General features: G+C 37.6%; 1 protein-coding gene and 1 long non-coding RNA gene across 2 annotated transcripts in view; both read left to right on the top strand.

The window, feature by feature from the left end:
- The window catches only part of LOC148646899 (protein NLRC3-like), a 1,251,308-nt gene that overhangs the window by 708,964 nt on the left and 520,295 nt on the right, over window positions 1-22,049 (top strand). The window lies entirely within an intron of this gene.
- On the top strand, window positions 13,549-15,329 carry LOC148646906 (uncharacterized). The gene is made up of 2 exons (XR_015927554.1): window positions 13,549-13,899; window positions 14,080-15,329. It is a non-coding gene; the product is annotated as an uncharacterized LOC148646906 (long non-coding RNA).

The raw sequence follows: 22,049 nt of genomic DNA, 5'->3' as shown, positions 1-22,049 counted from the left end.
TCGCACCAAACAAATTTAGATTTCTAAATATCACAACATGATCGAATTTAAGTCGTTTTAATAACAATGAATAGCCACCTATGCGTTACAATATAAACATTTATATTGATTTAAATCGCGTTTAAATCGCCTTTATTTAAAACCCATAAATAAAGCTGATACTGTTTAGACTTTTAATTATTTAAAACTGTATTACAGCAGCACAATGCACAATGCAACGTAAATTGCTATCTTTGTCTTCTGCGTAATAATGTTCAGAAATAAGAAATTAGATTTCTCACAAATGCGCCTTATGATAAGGTTGTTTAATGACAAAGTATTGTTTATCTCATGGCTAAATAGTCAATGAATAAAAAGAATGTGGACCAGGGCAATACTTTGAGTTTACAGCTTGTCCAAGGTCATTCATTATTAATACTATTAGTAATATCTTCGTTAAAGACTTTGATGGCGACAGCTCAAACATGAGAGGTTGAGCTTTATTAGCTCCACCTTGCGGAAATTCCGGATAGTATTATTTTACTTGCGGTATTGTAGGACAATTTACGGTAACTCGCGGTAGACTGCGTAAAGCGCACCGTAAAATAATGCGGTATCGCCCGCTCGTTTTGAATGAATGCATTTGTACAGTAACTATGTTCATGAACAAACAGTGGCATGTTACATTATTAATTTGGGTGTCTCCTCTTGCCAGAAAGCTCTAAATTGCATTTTGAGTGTGGTTTTTGACTTTTTTTAAATTGCAACCCGTAAATAAAGCTGATACTGTTTAGACTTATATTAGGATTTAGACTTATATTAGGATTATATACTTTGTGAAAAAAGATAGTCTTTTAACCTTTTCTGTGAATTCGCTTGTTATCTAACAAATGCATAGAATTTGATTAACAAGGAATATAATATGGAATTGCATATCTAAACAAATTAATAACGATATAATTATATTCATGTACTGTCTGACGGAATAAACTGAAGAGGTTAGTTAATGCGACATGGAATTATTAAGAAATATCACCTCTTTTTACAATTTAGAACAAATGAGAACATTCCACTCAGTGGGCGGTGCATTGTTATCTCAATCAACTGCTAATTCATTTTACAGCACTGGACGACAGGAGAATTTGACTGTATCTGTACAGAATGTGTGTTTCAATCAATACAGTAATTGATTAAAATCGCAATCGCGTGTTTAATTAAATGCCTTTTTGATTCACAATCTGAAAATGTAAACCGCGGTAAAGTCACCTTGAATTTAAAAAAAACGATTTTGGCACGCCTGTAGCATTTTCACGAAACCTCCTAGAGTTGTGAGAACACTTGCTTTGTGTATAAAGTACATTGTGAATGTTTTCACAGCCTTCACTTTGTCGTTTTTATGCCATTTTTTTGACCATGCACGAATATTCCTATGTCCGTATCTTCGCAAGGGAATCAGTGCGACTTTTAATACTAAATACTAATACTAATACTTTCCACCCCCTCTACATTCTCAGAATAGAACAGACTAACCTTCTAATGAAAGACGGTCCACCCCCCACGGACAGGAAAAGTGCCCACAGGCACTTAAACTTAATATGGTCAGTAACAGTAAACAGTAACATGGTCAGAAGGAGCGCGTACAAACGTTTCCGAAATAACCACATGTAAGACTCTGATGCTTAAAATGTTTAGGGAGAAAGTGGAATACTGATGTGTATTTTTTCTTTAAACTACCAATACCAGCCATATACAGTCTGTAACATAGGGATTTCTATATGTCTTTATATAGTGGTTACATTAGTGACAAAGGCTAAACTTTTAGCTTCAGTAACGCGTACGCCGTATGGCATACATGTTTGTTTTTGGTTTTGCTTGTTCACATATCTCCCCTTTTTATAAAATGACATGGTTGAAAACTGTTCCAGAGCCACTATTGTTTCATCAGTGTAAAGTAGATCATGAAATGCCTCTCCCTGTTCAATCCACTGGAAAAAAGAAAACGAGCATAAAGCGTCTGATGGTCATAAATAATATTCATTTAGGAACAGCATCAGAGATATGTTTTTAACTGCACTGCATCAGAGAGAATACCATAGTGTGTTTTTTTTTTACTCCCTGGTGGGAGAATCAGTATGGCTCAGAGATTAAATAAAACTTCACTCGCACCAAACAAATTTAGATTTCTAAATATCACAACATGATCGAATTTAAGTCATTTTAATAACAATGAATAGTCACCTAGGCGTTACAATATAAACATTTATATTGATTTAAATCGCGTTTTGATTTAAATCGCAAACACGGGTTTAAGTATATGTGTTTTTTGATTCACAATCAGACAAATAAATTGCAATTAACCCTTGTATGTGCTGTCCTTAAGGTGATATCACATAAAGGTGATATGTAAAATAATGTTTTTTATTATTGTTATAGAGAAACATGATCAGATTTTCCCCGGTTCAGAAAAAAAGATCTAAAGTATACTACTTTGTCACTAGTATACTTTTAATACAGTCTTTGCTGTGCTCTTGAGGATCCTTGTGATATTTCGAGCTCTGGTTGAATGATAAGTGTCGCAGTTTAAATAATTTTTGTAGTTAAAAATTATGAAACGCTCTGTTAAAAGCAAGGGAGTTTTTAAATTAAACAAATAATTTAAATAATAATTTTTATTAAGTTTTTAATAAAATGCTTTTATTCACTCATAATTTGACAATTTCAGGGACTAAGGAAGGACTGAGGGAATTGTCATCTGTTGTTGAAGTTCTGTGAGCTCGGTGACTTTGAGACTACTTGTTATCCCAGGTTGTTTGAATCGCCACAATTCAAATAGAGAAAAAAGAGCTGACTGACAAGATTTAAGATGTGGCTGTCAATGTTGAATTAAAAAAAACACGTTGCCCAACGTTAGTTGCATTGCTTGAAAACTTATTTTATTTCGATAGACTGGATAAGTAATTCAAGTGTTTTTTTAACCTCCTGAAAAACAAATAATAATTTAACTATATGTGCAAACGTTTTATGATATGTCGCTATTGTGAATGTCTGTGGAGTGTATCTTATTTGCCTGTCTGTCCTGGCTGTGCTCTCTCGCTCGCTCGCTCGCCCTCCCCCCCCCCCTCTCTCAATTCAATTCAAGGTGCTTTATTAGCATGACAGATGGGTACAATCAGTGTTGGGTATTTACTTTGCTTTGAGATTCCACTTTTAAAGGTGATATATAAAATCAAGGCTTTAACTTGCTTTAACTCCGGAAGTCTGAGTTCTTGTGTCTGTCCATCCGATCCCGAAAGTATTACAATATGTATCTTTATAGCAGGTGGTGTACAGCTTTTTAGTATAGATTACACTTTTCTAAAATGTATTTAAAAAATAAAAACGATTACAATCTAATCTTTCCACGTTTGATCCCAAGATCCCAAGAAAAATTAATCTAAATGGGGAGAAAGCTATGCTGAAAGTTTATTAAGATACTTAGAAGACAAAGATATCAATTAATGTTGCATTTGTCTGATTTTGAATAAAAAAACACATATATTTAAACCCGCGTTTGCGATTTAAATCAATATAAATGTTTATATTGTAACACCTAGGTGACTATTCATTGATATTAAAATGACTTAAATTCGATCATGTTGTGATATTTAGAAATATAAAGTTGTTTGGTGCGAGTGAGGTTTTATTTAATCTCTGACCAAGGGAAACGTTTCATTTTTTTAAAGAAATGTTTGTTAAAAAAAAAAGTCATGGTTCCACAGTGGGATTCGATCACAGACCATGTGACATGGGAGTCAGGAACCTAACCCACAATGTCACCAGCAAGGTTGCATGCAGAGTGCTGAAAAAGCACTACAGAAACATTATCAACAGACAATGTACAGCGTGTACTATCCTTGTGTTGCGGTACATGAATATAATTATATCGTTATTAATTTCTTTAGATACGCGATTCCATATTATATTCCCTTTTAATCAAAGTCTAAAAGTATGCTTGTTGACTCCGGTATCTCGTTAATTAAAGACTTCGATGCTTAAAATGTTTAGGGAGAAATGGAATACTGGTGTGTATTTTTTCTTTAAAGTACCGAGACCAGCCATATACTGTATGTTTATGTTCCAAAATTAATATCGTTTATGGCCTTCACACGCGTTACAGTATGCTCCTATTCTTTTTATGCTCAGCTACTAAGATTTCCCTTCAGTGGTAAAATTCCATATAAATATTCAATACTACAACGGGCAGAGTAAAGACGTTTACTGTAAATCTTTCTACGACAGACCAACGGACCACGAGTGCCCCTGTCGGTCATCCAATCACGTACCGCGGTACCGCGCGTCATAGTGGTAAAATTCCATATAAATATTCAAAACTAAGGCGATTTAAATGTGCACAGTAAAGACATTAAATGATTAAATCTTTTTACTACCAACCAATGCACCACGAGTGCCCCTGTCGGTCATTTTGGCCAGCCAATCACTTACTGTGGTGCCCTACGGTGCTCCGCGGTGGCTTGTGGGTAGATTACCGTTCCGCGGGTTTGTACCGCGCATTTTGAATGGCTGCCTCTGTATATACAGATGCAGCCATTCAAAATGCGCGGTAAAAACCCGCGGTACGGTAACCTACCCACAAGCCACCGCGGGGCACCGGAGCATACCGCAGGGCAAGTGATTGGCTGGCCAAAATGACCGACAGGGGCACTCGTGGTGCATTGGTTGGTAGTGCAAAGATTTAATCATTTAATGTCTTTACTGTGCACATTTTAATCCGCTTAGTTTTGAATATTTATATGGATTTTACCACTAAAGGGAAATTTTAGTAGCTGAGCATAAAAAGAAGAGGAGCATAACGCATCTGAAGGTCATAAACGATATTAATTTAAAACATTACTGTATGTATGTAAACTGTACTGTGTATGGCTGGTCTTGGTAGTTTAAAGAAAAAATACACACCAGTCTTCCATTTCTCCCTAAACATTTTAAGCATGAAAGTTTTATGAAACGGTACCCAAATATGCGATTGCTGTATAGAATGAATTTTAATTAAAAAAAAATATTTAACACGAACATTAAGCTGTTTACATCTTCCGCCTGAGAACAGTCACCCGTTGCTACCCAACGCAGAATGGTGATTGGCTGACACCATCTGACACCCCTCTGATTGGAGAAAAAAGACGTGCTGGTTTGCTATACCAGGAAGAGGATTTCTTTCGATTCAAAACGTGTATTTTAAAAGTTTAAGAAGTAAAAACCTTACAGCGTACACAGATTTCTAAACTGATCAGGATCGTTATCTTTGTCTTATGCATAATAATGTTCACCGCTCTGTCCAGCAAATTAATAATAAACTTTATTTTATATAGCTTTTTAAACGAATAAGTAATTAGATTGCTCATAAACCTAATCACTTGCTTTTTCTTTTTATTTAGGCTCAGATTTCAACTATAGATCGTATTATTAATAACCATAATAACAACCAACCAACAAAAACAACCATATAAACATAATACCAACCAAAAACATAGATAACAACCACAATACAAAATCAAATAATCAAACCATTTTACACTCGCAAGTCCTCCAATTATCATAATCCCGCCCCTTATGCAAAACCAAACCTTCCTCCCATCCCAGTTTATCCTGTTTATCATAAACAAAATCCACCTCAATTTTCAACATAAAGCATTACATAAAATCAATACCTCAACACTCCATACTCAACAACGATAATTCACAAACAGCCAGAACATGTAACTACACATTCCCAAACATACCTACTTTCCATAGCCCCGCCCCTTATGCAAAACCAACATCCCTCCCCTGTTCTCTCTCTCCCCTGGCGGTTGTAATTGTTTTTATTTTCAAATAAATTTTAGCAAAGTCATGTATTTTAAAAATCTTAAGATTTTTCTATATATGTCTTTATTTAGTGGTTTCATTAGTGACAAAGGCTAAACTTTCTTGGAAAAATGTCTTTTATGTAAACTATGTTTGCTATTAATTCATTCAGGGCTAAAATATGTTCATTGTCTTCTAATGAAAGAAGGGTTCCTTTCGCCGTAGTCGGGAGCCTAGCCTTTAACTAGTAAGTACTGTATTTACTGGGTTTTTGAGGGGGGGGTGTCTTTCGCTGGAAATCTTGCCTCCTACTTTGAAAATACCCGTGAAACCGGTTCAATTCGTCACAGCCAGCACTCCTGCAGAGAGTTGGGTTGTACTTGCAGTGTATACAGTACACGCGTTATGCTCTTCGTTAATGTCTGTGAAGTTTTATTTAATCTCTGAGCCATACTGATTCTTCTGGAAGCCAGTTTCCGCCAGGGAGTAAAAAAAAAAAAACACACTATGGTATTCTCTCCAATGCAGTGCAGTTAAAAACATACCTCTGATGCTGCTTCTAAATGAATATCGTTTATGACCATCAGAAGCTTTATGCTCCTTTTCTTTTTTCCAGTGGATTGAACAGGGAGAGGCATTTCATGATGTACTTTTCACTGATGAAACAACAGTGGCTCTGGAACAGTTTTCAACCAAGTCGTTTTATAAAAAGGGGAGATATGTACACGTTACTGAAGCTAAAAGTTTAGCCTTTGTCGCTAATGTAAACACTAAATAAAGACATATAGAAATCCCTACGTTACAGACTGTATATGGCTGGTATTGGTAGTTTAAAGAAAAAATACACACCAGTATTCCACTTTCTCCCTAAACATTTTTAGAATCAGAGTCTTACATGTGGTTATTTCGGAAACGTTTGTACGTGCTCCTTCTGACGATGTTACTGTTTACCGTTACTGACCATATTAAGTTTAAGTGCCTGTGGGCAATTTTCCTGTCCGTGGGGGGTGGACCGTCTTTCATTAGAAGGTTAGTCTGTTCTACTCTGAGAATGTAGGGGGGTGGGAAGTGCCCGCGGTCATTTAATTAGTATTAAAATCTTAGTTATCTTTCTAGTTCACAGGTTTGCATGCATAATTTAATTTTGAAAGCCACTGAGACATCAGGTACTACTGTTGTATTTATGAAAAAGAAACAAAACAAAAAACATACTAACAACTGTGCCATCCTACTCCTTAGTTAATACATTTTATTATTCATAAACAGTTAACATTGTTAGCAAAATATTTTGAATTATATTTAACCCTATTTTTTCTTTAGTTTTGTATTTAACTTATTATATGATAAGTCAGACTTAATGTATATTAATGTATATTTGAACAATGAAAATATATTTTTACAAGATTTTACATTAAGCACTTAAAATTAATATGGTTAATAATAGTAAACTGTAACATGCTGTAACAAGATCAGTTAAACTCCGAAGAAAATCCTTTCAGAGAAAATGTTTCAGGTGTGAAGAACAAACCTGTTCCCACACACCCTGCCCCCACTACCATTAGAATATACACAAACATTTTAGCGTTTCATTCTGAGCAGAAGACCCTCACACCTGAAGAGTGCTGGCTGTGACGAATTAAACCGGTTTTACAGGTTTCAATCACAGATTGGGACTCAGTAAAGTAACACACAGCGCCACTGGATTTGATAATACTGTACCTAACCAAAATCCGCAATATGGAAACAGAACCTGTGTAATTGTTGATAGATGATGTACTCGTAACATTTTTTCAAGACGAACTACAACATTTAAAAAATGACTTGTATGTACTTGATATCTCTAATCAATCCACGGGTTCCAGCACAAAACGAAACTAAAACGCATACCGTTTCGCGCTTCTTATTAGTTGCTCAAAAGTAATTTGACCGTATGAAATGCATAATATAAACCTAGAAACATATACGTGAGCAGTACTTAAGCACTGTAGTATCGGTGTTAAGACATACCTCTCAAATACTGTAAATCAAGTTAAAAATATCTCAAGACCGATTCTGGTCGTAATGAAACCATGTTTCGTGTATGTTTTCTTTTTCATCTTGAAATAACTCATTTCTAAATACCTTTTTCACTGTTAACATCTTGTAGCAACTTTGCGACAAAATATACACTCTGACAGTTCATCCTGCTACCAACATTAAATAAAACAAATCTTAAGATTTCTATATTTATGTCTTTATTTAGTGGTTTCATTCGAAGCTTACAATGTTTAGGGAGAAATGGAATACTGGTGTGTATTTTTTTCTTTAAAGTACCGAGACCAGCCATATACTGTATGTTTATGTTAAGATTTCCCTTCAGTGGTAAAATTAGATATGAATATTCAATACTTAAACGGGCACAGTTAAGACATTAAATATACATATACATATTGTATACAGTACAGTTTGCATACGGTAATATGTTTATGTTACGCGATTAAAAAATAAATAAAACTGAAAGGTCCAGCACCAGCTGGATTCGAACACACAACCTGCCAGTTGGTAGTCACGCAACTAGACCAGTAGGCTACAAGACAGCTCGCATAAGCAGGCAGGCGAAACAGCCCTCCCGCAGTACACGGATATAATCATACCGTTATTAAATTCTTGAGATACGCGATTCCATATTATATTCCCTTTAAATCAAATTCTAAAAGTATGCTTGTTGACTCCGGTATCACGTTAGTTAAAGACTTCGAAGCTTACAATGTTTAGGGAGAAATGGAATACTGGTGTGTATTTTTTTCTTTTCATGATAGGTGTCGCATTTTAAATCATTTTCGTAGTTAGAAATTATGAAACGCCCTGTTAAAAGCAAGGAAGTTTTTATGCCCGTTGAAGTAAAACAAAATGCCTGACAAAGTATGGCTTGGACAGATTCCAAGTGCTTGTACAAATGTGCTAAAGAAATTATACTTTGAGTATACAGCTTGTCCAAAGTCATCCATTATTAATACTATTAGTAATATCTTCAGTAAAGGCTTTGATGCATAAATATTTCTGATAAAGGTAGGTTGTGTACTTTTGTCCAACTGAGCAATCTTGCTTTCATAAAATATACCAACATTTGAATGACTGATGATTAACATGCTGTAATACACAGTTCAAAATTAAAGGCTCGAATGCTGTAGATGAGAGGTTAAGCTCCCCCTGGCGGTTTTACAAGGCGACGCCGGATAGCTAGTCACGTGACACACGTGATACCGCGTGATACCCCGGTGGGCGTGTCGCGGTATGCCGTGAAATACCTCACCCATTTTGAATGGCTGCATCTGTAAGTGTAAGCTATTATTATTATTATTATATGTATTAGTATTGGGAAAATGGAAGTGGAATTACTGACGTTGCTTTATGTATATGTCCCACCTGGTAGTGATTTTAATTTTTATAAAAAAAATGTTCGATTTGATGGCTAATGCACAAGGGATACTGATTTGTGGAGGTGATTGGAATGTGCGTCTTAACCCAGGCTTGATTCTACAGATATATCTTCTCAGAGGGCTAAGTCATTGCATAAAAAGATTAATTTACTGAAAGGGGAAATGGGAATAATAGATCTCTGGAGCAATGTCTATCCAAGTGGGCATGATTACACTCACTATTCCTTCCCTCATTCATTATATACAAGGATTGATTATTTTTATATATATCAGAGAGTTAGTCATAGGATTCAATGTTGCGATATTGGTAGAATTGATTTTTCAGACCATGCTCCTACTGTATTTCATTGTCCAACCGATTAAGTAACAATCGATACAAACAGGTAAATACTTACGCAAGTAACATATTTTGTTTTTTGATCATGTTTGCTGTTTTAAGAGACATAACTTCTTTCACCCATAAAACTGAAACAGGGTTTCTATGTACTGGTGCAGGTACTGGCTGTGCAGCTGATAGAGAGAGCCTCCTGGAACATCAGTCTGCGCTGGAGAGTCACAACAATCTGGACTCTGAAGGGAAAGTGATTTAAAATAAGTTATAAATGTTTATAGATTGTGAATCTATAGGGTATAAGAACAGAATAACCTGAGTGTGACAGTCAGGGTGAGTCACTGCTTAAGAGGAGCCAGCTGTCAGTTGTTATAGTGCTGATGCTGGACAGCTGAACTCCTCCCTGTTTAAATATCTGGCCTCTTGTCAGCAGGGTGTGAAGCAGCCAGGAGAGCTAGATAAGGAGCATACCTGCACTCTGTGGGACAGCCCAGTATCTGAAAGAGAGACTGAGAGAAATACACAGAGAGAGAGGGATTCTGTCCAGTTGCACTCATTATTTTTAAACAGCTTGCAACACCTAGATAATACTGTACATTTTTCATTAACTCAAAGGTTGTAATAGCATATTCAGGCATAATATTTAGAAAGATAATATTCTTTTTCAGAAAAGGTTTCCTCTTCATCTTCACATTCAGGCAGGAGCCCCAGTGTCCCCAGCAGTAAAATCAGTGACATCATTGTCCTGTGTGTCAGTGACTCTGAAAGGGCTGTGTTTTAACTAGAAGTAAACAGATTCATGTTTCCCACAATTGTACTCATGTGTGTGGGGTCACCTGCTGAAAATCAGCACTGCACAGCCAAACAAAAATGTGAAAGTGAATGTACAGTACAAAAGACTGTACCCAGCTTGTACCCCTTCAGATTGCAGTCGCTCTCCTAGTGACAGCAGCAGGAGCAGAGAAGAACTTTTCGAAGCTCAAGTTGATTAAAACATACCTGAGGTCTAAATTACAGGCAAATTAATTTATAGATTTAATAAATCTTTCCCATCTGCTAAGCCTGACTGATCTCATCTGCCTTGGTATTGAGTGCACTTGTATTTTTCAAAATTTCTTACATAATTTTATATTTATTCCTGCAATTCCTTTCTACAAAGGTTTCAGTGCAGTACTCTGATTTACTCAAATTTGGAAGTAACAGAGATCCTGTTTGTCATTATGTATTGTTGTTAATGCTCCTTTGTATTACTTTCAATGTTAGAATATGTTATCTTTGTAAAAGGTGTGCCTCATGTGTCCTGTGTATAAGTTCGTTATTATGTGTTACGTTCTGTTTTTTTCTAACTCCCCTCCCATGCAGGAATCCATTTTTGGAAGTGGGCGTTGTCACACCCTGTACACCTAGAGGGTGCTGCTCTCCTGTCCTGTTCCTTGTTCCCTGTGATTATTCATGTCTTTCTGGTGTGTCTTGTTGTGTAGCCTATTTACTTCCTGCTTCTGCTCTGCTCCTCGCTCAGCATTGAGGTTCGGATGTCCTGAAACCCGCCTAGCACCAGGTCACTCCTGTCCTTGACCTGAGGGCATAGGTTTCTATATGGCATGTCCTGAACAGCTGAACCCGGGCTAACCCCCATCTCTCCGCTATGCATAGGGTCTTTTATGCTCTCCTGCCATTCCACGGTTCATCCCTTCCGACATCCGTGACAGGTGTATGCCTAAATTAAGTCTCTCTCTCTGGATTGGTTGAAGAGAGCGGTCCAGTTTTAAATGCCGGTACAGGACTTCCTCAGATGAGTTTGAAGTGAGGTGTAAGAAGAAGAACGGTGAAAATGAGAGAGGTGTCAGACTTGTTTTCTTAGCTGTGGTGTTGGGATTGTTGTGGCACCTGTGTTTTGTTTATTTTTTTCCGTTATAGCTTAGTTTAGTACAGAGTAGAAAGATAGCTTGGTAAAGACTTTTCTTTGGCTTTGCTTCTTTCTCGGATACATGGGTTGTGGAATAGTGTAGTTAGTTGATTTTTTTACTTCCTAGTTTTTTCCACCATCCTACACATAGCCGGGGGTGTATTTCTGTCTGTTAAACCTTGGCTCATATGTTAGTCCCCAAATGCCCCTAGACTGAGCCATTTTGGCGATGTAACATATGTGTTCATCAAAGCTGTATATAATTCATCTTAAAGTAATATCTTATAATTTGTTATCAATGAAGGCCTGTTTCCTCTCTCATCATGCTGTCTGCAACAACACCTGTGGCTCCCGCCCATCACACTATTACACTTAAAAAGCTCTTGCAATGCCCACAAGAGGGTGCTCATTGCCAACATCAACATTATCAATATCACTGAGCTGCTCTGTTTCTGTCTCTACCTGGCGTGAGGGGGTTCCAGCCTATCAGTCTTCTTCCTCTTCTCTCCAGCTCTATCAGGCTAATCTCCTTGTCTCCTATCTCCTCTCACACTGGGCATATTTTATCCTCATGTACTTTTCAAAACGACCCACTTTTCACACAACATTATAGGGCAGTTAATAAAAGCTTAACTGTGGCTATCTTTACCTGTACTCGCGAATGAAGAAATGGGACACTTTTACATCCCTGATTTCTTCTGAAAATTATTATATTATATTTGCAAAAGATCTATTCTTGAGTGGGTCCTCCCTTGTCTTTAAAGTCTTTTGTACTGTACCACTGATGGTTTCTTTAACTTATAGCTCAAGGGCTGCTTGTTTTGCTGCTGCTATTAAACATTCCTAATCAACAGCAGTGTATTCTTTATCTCAGATTTTACATTCCAGGTGTTTACAGCTGCCATTCAAGTGTTTGTACCATACACATCTGTCCCATGTCAATATGGTTGTGCATGTCCCAACATGTGTGGCACAGTTCCATTAAAAGAATCAACTAAAGTAAACCAGAAGCTTAATGATAATAATTGCTTACACCTTTATAGCGCTTTTCTGGACACTCCACTCAAAGCACTTAACAAGTAATGGGGACTCCCCTCCACCACCAATGCGCAGCATCCACCTGGATGATGCGACAACAGCCATAATGTGCCAGAACGCTCACCACAAATCGGCTATCAGTGGGGAGGAAACAGAGTAATGAAGCCAATTCAAAGAAGGAGATTATTAGGAGGCCATGATTGGTAAGGACCAATGGGAAATTTGGCCAGGATGTCGGGGTTACACCACTACTCTTTTCGAGGAACGCCCTGGTATTTTTAATGACCACAGAGAGTCAGGACCTCGGTTTTACTTCTCATCCAAAATACAAAACATTTTTACAGTATAATGTCCCCATCACTATACTGGGACATTAGGACCCACATAGTCCACAAGGTGAGCACCCCTTGCTGGCCCCACTAACACCTCTTCCAGAAGGCCTCCCATCAAGCTATTGATCAGGCTCACACCTGCTGAGCTTCGGTGGGTTGCCAGTTGTGAGTTGCAGGGTAATATAGCTACTGTCCCCAATGTTTCTTACATTCTGGGTAAATTATTAAGATTGCCAAGTGTAGGATAAAAGACAGAAGACAAGCCAGTTAAAAAAGAGACCAGAACAGAAAGAGAAAAAAAGAGTGGATAAGAGGGTACAGAACATAAATTGGTGGTCAGGTAAGAGGTCCTTGTCCAGGTAATCCATAAAGACCAGATTGGAGCTGAGTATTTGTACCTTGCCAAGAGCGAACTATGATTTCCTGAGTGAGGAATCCCTTGGTTAAAAACAGCCTTTCTTGATTAGTTGGTGCATTTTAGAATAGGAAAATAGGTTCCCATTCATTTTATGGCATCCAGACTTAGAGAAATGTAACCACAGGGTGTAATCTATTTACTTTAGGCAGTTTTATCTTATTCTAGTAAGCGTAAACAGTAAGAAATGTCAGCAGGTTGTCTGCCCTGCAGGAGTGTCCCAACACTGAGCTCAGTAAATACTGACATTGAGCAAGACCATTTCCCGCTCTTCTGCTGAAGAATTTCCCAAAACATTCTTCAGGTTTTCTCAATTACCAGGTGGCCAAATCAGCTCATGGCCATAACACAGCCAAGTGACAGCAAGCCATATCTCTTTGACTGCAGAAGAAAAGAGGAAAACCAACACAAAACCCAAACAAGCTCCAACTGTTTTCACAGCTCAGATTTCATCTAACTGTCTGTGACATGATTTGTAAACAGGAAGGAGATTTGCATACCTGTGCCGCCTTACTGCTCCAAGCACTTTAAGACTCACAGTGTGGATCAGTCACTGATCAGCCCTTTCAGAGTCACTGACTCACACAGGACAATGATGCCACTGATTCTACTGCTGGGGACACTGGTGCTCTTTGCTCAAGGTGAGGATTAAAGTCTTTGTCTTAGACTTAATATTAACATGTGTCATAAGTACAAAAGGTAAGTTTTAATTCCTCAGTGTAAATGTAGCACATGTGTTTTCTGAGACAAGTTCATACACAAATGTTTACTGTATAACAAGCAAGTATTAACAATTCTTTTTGTTACCATCTCACTTTCAGAGTCCAGTGGACAGATTGTTCTGATTGTTCAGTCTCCAGCTCAGTCTCTTCTCCCAGGAAGCTCTGTCTTGATCAGCTCTACAACTAGTCAGTCTGTTAGCAACTATCTCAACTGGTACCTGCAGAAACCTGGCCAGGCTCCACAGCTCCTGATATATTATACCTCCAACCATCAGTCTGGGATTCCTAACCGTTTCAGTGGCAGTGGGTCTGGGTCACAGTATAAACTAACCATCACAGTAGTCCAGGCTGAAGATGCAGGAGATTATTAATGTCAGCAGGGTGTAAGCTTCCCTTTCACACAGTGATACACGTCTGTACAAAAACCACTCTCAGCTCTACAGGAGCTGCTCGGGCTCATCAACAGGAACTACAGAGGACTGAGAGCAGCTGCAGAGCTGCTTCTTCTCCACTGAACTGAGCTGGGTTTGTATATCATTTATGAAATGTATTCTTATATTAAATTTAAAAAGTAATCTGTAACAAAAGTACAGTTATTGTTCTTAATGTTCTGATACAGAATATGAAAATATGTTATTTTCTTCTAAGAGTTGCATTACTTTACTGTTTTAAATTTACAATAAACAAAAACCTTTTTTCAAGTTAAACAATGAAAGTGATAGAAAGTGGACAAATCTCTAACTAGAGCTAAACATTAGATTTACTTCTCACCAAAATAATATTACAAATGGGGGGTTACAAAAAAGGGAATAGCAGACAATGACCAAGCAGATTATATATAGACAAATATACCCAAACAGTTGATATGATTAGAGGTACATGAGTTCTTTGTTTTCTGGGACAGTTATGGTGGAAAGAGAAATAATGAACACTCACTGGGTTAAACAGTATTTATGTCATTTATGTCATTATGTCATTTATGGTTACAATATGTATGTAATTTACATATTTACAATAAAAACTGGTTCAAGTAGGGGCTGCGTCAGCATTTGTAAGCTACAAAGGAACAAGTAAGGATTTATTCCATGCTGAAAAGAGAAGAAGAGAAACAACGTTTTGGCTGTGGAGCCTGAAACACCTTCCACAGACACCTGAAGAAGGCTCCACAAATGTTATGTTTCTTTTTTTGTCTTTTCAGCATGGAATAAACCCTTACTTGTTCGTTTACAATAAAAAGAATGTGGATTTTAAAATGGCTAAAACTGTTACATTTATTGTAACATGTTGGATTTTGATATGCATATGTTAAAGATGGCGAACCCTAAATAAAGAAACTGCTTTTAAAAATGATCTCTGTAGCATTTAAGACTCCTTTTCCCCCACAGTAGGGTCTTTATATCTCCCAGAACCACCAGTGCACCCATAGTCCAGCACCAGACTTTAGTCTTGCATAAATGCAATTTATTCTTTAGTGATTACAACATGTCTCACTGTGTACTCAAAAACATTGAACCCACGACACACAAAGTTTCTCCGAGGGACACACTCGATCACCAGAGGTTCAATAGCCCATTTTCTGAAGGTGGAAAAGAAAATGGTCCTTCAATATTATTTTCCCTATACAGAGCAAGTACATCAATTCACGAACAAGGAAACCATTTGTCCCCAATAGTTCCTGTTTGGAAGAAGAAGCAAGATCTCCCCACAGTCCAGTCTCCCCAGTCTCTGTACTGGAAATTCTCCTGCAGGCATTGCTCCACTCTGTCTGTGTCCTCAGTACCGACTCTGCAGCCCCGTTCCTTTGTTCTGCCCCCAGGAAAACGAAGTTCTAGCACAGGGCCTCAGTTCTGGCACTAAGGTCTTTCCTCTCTCCTGTCTTACAGAAGACAGCTTCTCCTGCTCTGCCCATCATACATAAAGGCCGGTGTTTCCTTTTCTGCTTCCCCTCTGCCTCAAGTGTGGTCCGGAGTGGATCAGCACCACCTCAACTTTCCCCGTGTCAATTTCCAAGGTGTAATAATTGTAGGGACAAGGCCTATTATTTCACTTAGAATTAAGTGATATTAAGTATTTCTAAAAATCTTTGGGTGCCCGGACCAAACAGCCTGTTGCCTGTCACAGGAATGTAGTGAAAAAGGCCCTTCTCTGTGTTCAGCCACAGTATGACCTAGAGGTCTTTGCGTGAGAGCAAGTGAGGGAGACCATTTTATCTTTTGGATAAGGTTCTCTCCCAGGACAATGCAGAACCGTTATCAATTCTCCCTTAAGATGGATGTTGACTGCTAGCATCTGGATGTCTGGCAGAGGGACATAGGCACATCCAGAAATAATCAGAATCAGAATCACTTTTATTCTCCATTATGTGTCAGTTACAGGAATTTGCCTTGGCACATTTGGAACCTGCTCAACACAAAAATCATAGAGGTGCAAAAGGAGCATTAACATTACTCACATAATTACATTGGACAATAAACAAAAGGTGGGAAGTCACAAAAACACAGTCACAATACGTGCTCATAGTTCAGTACAGATATGCAGAACATATAGACATATACTGTATAAGACACAAGAACATTCACATTTTACAGTACAGTGGAAATGTACAAACAATCAACATTATAGTATATGCAGGACACATTGTAAGTTCAGAGCATATGCGAAAGTACAGTCTGAGGAGTTAGCTACAACTATGTAAAGATGTTGGGAAAACGCACTGGTTCTTGTGCAAAATCTACAAGATATACTGTATGAACCAAGTTGGCAATAATACTAACTCAACGTTTTTTCATCTGAAATAGGAAGTTGTAGGAGGAGGATGCTGGTTAAGCAGAAATATGGCATTGGGTAAGGAACTGTTCAAGTGTCTGTTGGTTTTGGTTTTTATTACTTTGAAGCATTTTCCGGAGGGAAGCTTTTGAAATAAGTGATGTCCCGGGTGGTAGGGATCTGCAGCAATCTTGGTGGCCAGATTTACTGCTCTAGATTTGTAAAGCATGGCAAGGGATGGAAGATAATGCGCTGCAATTGGCTCTCATTGCCATTTGTGACGAGGCCTATAAGAGTGGTGTAGTCTGCAAACTTGATAAATTTAACTGAGGGGTCGCCAGAAGTGCAGTCATTGGTGTACAAGGAATAGAGTAGAGGAGAGAGCACACTTGTGCTGATAGTTTGACAGGTTGAAAGATAGGAACCCACTCGAACATACTGCTAATGGTTAGTCAGAAAGTTGAGAATCCATTTACAAATGGACTGGCTTACATTCATTTCTGAGAGTTTGCTAGGAATAATTGTGTTGAATGCTGAGCTAAAATCCACAAACAGGATTCTAGCGAGCGTGCCTCTAAGGTCCAGATGTAGCAGGACAAAGTGTACGCCCATATTCACAGCATCATCCACTGACCTATTAGCCCTAGATGCAAACTGCAAGGGATTAAGGTGAGTAGCAGTGACAGTCTTCAGGTTATTGAGAATCAAGTGTTTAAATGCATTAATTATCACTGATGTTAGTGTGATAAGTATGTAGTCATTGAGGCAGGTTATTTTGTCCTTTTTTGGAACAGGAACAATAATAGAAGATTTAAAGCAGTGCAATTTAAATTCACTGCTTTATCAGTGCCTGCTATGAATCCTTAAGGTGTCCATCCTGCAATGTTGTTATGAACAATATCAAGTGCATATCTGCTATCAGCATATACTGTATTGTGAAGTCTTTTAGATGACATCTACTGGTTTTACATCTATTCCCGGAGGACATTAATCTTGGGTTCCACTTTGGTGGCTGAATTAAACTATCCTGTTGCTGTTTACTGAGCACTATTCAAAAGTAGGTGATGTAACTGCTCAGTGTAAATGAAATAGTTTTTGAGGGTCAGTAATGCCCAATGCTGGAGCAGCAGTTCATCAGATTTTGCTCTGTGCAAGATCTTAGGGGAACTGTCAGTCCTCCCTTCATTCTTTCAATCAACATTAACAACAAACTTCTATTAGTCTTTTTGTAACGGTTAAATTGTTTTTTTATTGTTGAAACGTATTTACTTACATCCTGTATTTTCCTCAGCATATTTTATAAATTGGCAGCAATAGGTGTGAAACAAGCAGTTCTATTATCCAGATGCTTATAATCAATAGAAAATCTCTAGGAGCCATCTCAAGCTGGGACTTGACGTACTGACAAATGTTTATTGGATATCATTGGAGATACCATACCCTTAGCACAGCTATTGGATTTCTTTGAAATCTGCTTCAGTTTCTTTCATTGTTTCATAAGGTTATGTGGTTGACCTTTATTTACAATTTCCACACATTCACCTCAATAATTTTTCAACACCGCCTATACTTTAGTGTGGTTCTTAAAAATAATACCTATATCTTTTTTTAGTTTCAATGTGATTCTAGCCTTGTTTGTTCCCATTTGACTAAATTCATGTTGTATTCTGTATTATTTTAGTTCCTGTTCAAAAATTTAGAACTATGTTTTGTTTTAGTGGTAAGGTATGACAAATCCTTGGCAAATATTCCAGGTTATGGTGTTAGTGTTTAACCCTGTGTATTCCTTGTTGTGGATAAACAAGTGATAATTTGTAATCATTTAATCATTTGTGTATTGCCCATATCAATTACCAAAAAGGCCCCAGATCAGAGCAGTACAAGAAGTGATTTTGTGAAAAATAACAGTAATTGGTTTGCGCCTAGCAGGGTTGTTAACAGAAGAAGTGGTCAACTTGAAAGAACAGGATGTAAAGCACCCGAAACTGAATCAAACCCACCTCACCGGTTTGTACTGCAAGAGGCTATACTGTGTTAGAAATCTTTAGTAAGTTGTCTGTTCTGAGAGGCAGACTCCTCACTATGGTGTTGCATATAATGGCTCAATCTGCACAAGGGCGACTCCTGCTCCTCTGTTGAACAACCATGGGAAGAAAAAAACAAACTTCACAAAAAACAAGATCATCTTTCTTTATAGCATAAATAAATGCGGATTGAAAGATGAAAACTATTTTTTCTCAATTGTGTGCACATCCAAAGATGACTGAACTTTTCAGAGAAATGTGCTTATCTTATAAAGTTGACCATATGGGAGCAGTGATGTTTTTCACTCAATATGGGAATTAAATTTCTTTGCTTGTTTTCAGAAATTATGAAAGCAATGTTAAAAGTCAAACCCCTGTATCTGAGAAGATAATTTAAGAAAAGTACAACATTATTTGAAGTAGTAGTTCAGGTGGGTAGCTGCGTCAGCATGTGTAGACTGCAAAGGAATATAGGTTTATTCCATGCTGAAAAGAGAAGAAAGAAAATACAGTGTTTCGGTTGTGGAGCCTTCTTCAGGTGTGAGAAAGACAGGGCAGTAAGCAAAGATAATGTAGCGGGAGAACAAGACCTGGGAGAGAGGAGGAGAGAGGGGAGGAGCAGGGGACAGAAAGAGAGGCCAATCAGGAAGTATGAAGTCAGTATAGGTGAGGAGGGTGTGAAATGAAACCTACAATGAATAGCGAGAATTTAAAAGAAAAGTAGTCTGTAGTTGAGAGAAGGGGGAAGGTGTGATCCTAGCTGCAGGATAATTTTAGTTTCTGTAGTCTTTCTGATGTATTACTTAGGAATTATATTCATTATATGAAGTCAAGTTAAATGACTTTCAGGTGAATTTTCAGGTGACCCATCACTGGAGATGGTATTTTATATTAAGTATACTGTATATTGAAGATATAAATACAGTTTACTGAAGTGTCTCAGTTTGAACAATGCCAGTCTGTATTTGGAAAACTTGTCTATTTACTAGGTTTTTGATACAAATAGATTTAAATTTTGTAATCGCTTTTCCTAGATGTAAAGAGAACTTCCACTGTAACTAGATTAGAGTTCGTTAAATAGTTTACTTTCCTTATATTTCAATTAATACTCAACCTGGCTCTGCAGGTTGTTCTGTTTTGCTGATGAGTTAAAGCATTTATGATGTATCTTACATTTTAAAAATACAGTCTAATAAAATAAAATGTAATGAGAGAGTAGTTGATATTTTACAAAGATGAAGAATTTTTTTAAAAAAGAAAATTAAAGAAACAATGAGCATTCAGATATTTAAGAGTCTTTATTTTCTGAGTTACCTCTAGAAAAGACATTATAGACCGAAACACCATTTATTGTCACTTACTGAGCAAAATATAATTCCAGAAACCTTTCCACTAATTTAAGTCAAACAGGGGAAATAACACAGCATAGCCTCACTGCCTGACATCCACAATGTAATCTGTAGTAGATTTGTGACAATTTCAAAGCTATATTTTACTGCATACATTTACCGACACTGATCACTCTAGCTGAAAAGACAAAAACTTAAAAACTTTGACTAAAAATATTCATCCTTGTTACATAACATATGCCAAATTCACATGCATGTCTTTTCACAGATATCAAATGCTTATTTGCAGTCTGGTTTCATTATGTTGAAGTTTCTGCAGATGTACAGTATTACAGAAAATGAGTCACAGTCATTGTTTCTTGTCTTAACAGTTCTCTCAAGGTGAGTCTTTCCCCGCCAGCAGCCTGATGCTTTCCAAAGGGTTCCAGTTTATATTGAGCTGCAGCAAGAGTACTTTGAATGCTGCTTTCTATTTCTTTGGCAGCAAGGGGCGCACATGCCTGGCCAGATCATTGAAGCCGATCTGGACATAATTGGGAACATTCTCCCCAGGGAAGGAAACGAGCTGGCAGCCCTGGCGTTTGACACCCTCGTACAGCACCCAGACACCACCTTTCACTTTATGGGAAGAAGCTGTGTCGCTGAAAGCGATGTCATAAAGATTGGTTTCCCCTCGTAGGGTAATTTCCCTTCCTTCATAATTGACATGCTCAAACAGCTGGATTTCAGGGTTGTCCAGTTCATCTGTGATCATCCGTAGGGAAGAAAAGATTTCTTTGGCATCAAGGATAGGGTACTCTCCTTCCTCAAACACCCATTGCTTTCCAACAAAATTCTTTTCATAATATGCTACCCATGGCGCACCGATAACTTTCAAAGACGAGATGGCGTTGTTGAAGCCCCTTTCCTCTAGGTCATGGACATTGTTCTTGAATTCAGCTGTTCTGCCGATGAACCCCTCTTTTGTAAAAACAATGATCTTGCTCATTTTGAATGATGGGTGGACGAGGTCAGAGGCTGGGAGATTGCAAGTGCTTCTAATGTAGCTTCTTGTGACTCTGCTGAGAACAGTGACTGTTACCTGGCGAGCAGAGCTGCCCTTTTATCCTAATCTCTTCCAAAGTGGGTGTTGACAAGGACAATGCGATGGGCGTGTCGCATCATTTCACGTCATATCGCGTCATACCGCATCATATTGTATGCAAATTAGATTATGTTAATAGTATCCGGAATCACCTTGTAAAACCACTAGGTGGAGCTAATAAAGTTTAACCTCTCATGTACAGCATTTGAGCTGACAACACCTGGTTTTGAATTCCGATCACTGCTGAGGGATAATCTTAAGGATTTAAGTTGTATGCTCTTTAGACTTTTAAATTTAAACTGTGTATTACAGCATGTTAATCATTATACATTAAAAAGTTGGTATATTTTATGAAAGCAAGATTGCTCAGTTGGACAAAAGTACACAACCAACCCCTTTATCACAAATATTTTAATTGTGCAGAAATATTTTATGCATCAAAGTCTTTACCGAAGATATTTCTAATAGTATTAATAATGAATGACCTTGGACAAGCTGTAAACTCAAAGTATTACCCTGGTCCACATTCTTTGTAACCGTCTTTGTAAACCAAAATACTGACAAAAAGTAACACCACAGCATTTTGTTGATCCGATCACACATTTGTTTCCAATCATACAAAGTAAGTCTTGCCTTTCACATGCTCATAAAAGATATTAATTTAGGAACATAAGCATATTACTGTATGTAAACTGTACTGTATATTGCTGGTTTTGGTAGTTAAAGAAAAAATACACAGCAGTATTCCATTTCTCCCTAAGCATTTTAAGCATCAAAGTCTTACATGTGATTATTTTGGAAACGTTTTTACGTGCTCCTTCTGACCATATTACTGTACATTTATAT

This window comes from Lepisosteus platostomus, chromosome 16 (genome assembly GCF_059453375.1).
Source record: "Lepisosteus platostomus isolate fLepPlt1 chromosome 16, fLepPlt1.hap1, whole genome shotgun sequence".
NCBI lineage: Eukaryota > Metazoa > Chordata > Actinopteri > Semionotiformes > Lepisosteidae > Lepisosteus > Lepisosteus platostomus.
Note: the sequence above shows the minus strand (reverse complement) of the source record. Positions and strands in the feature narration are given on the sequence as shown.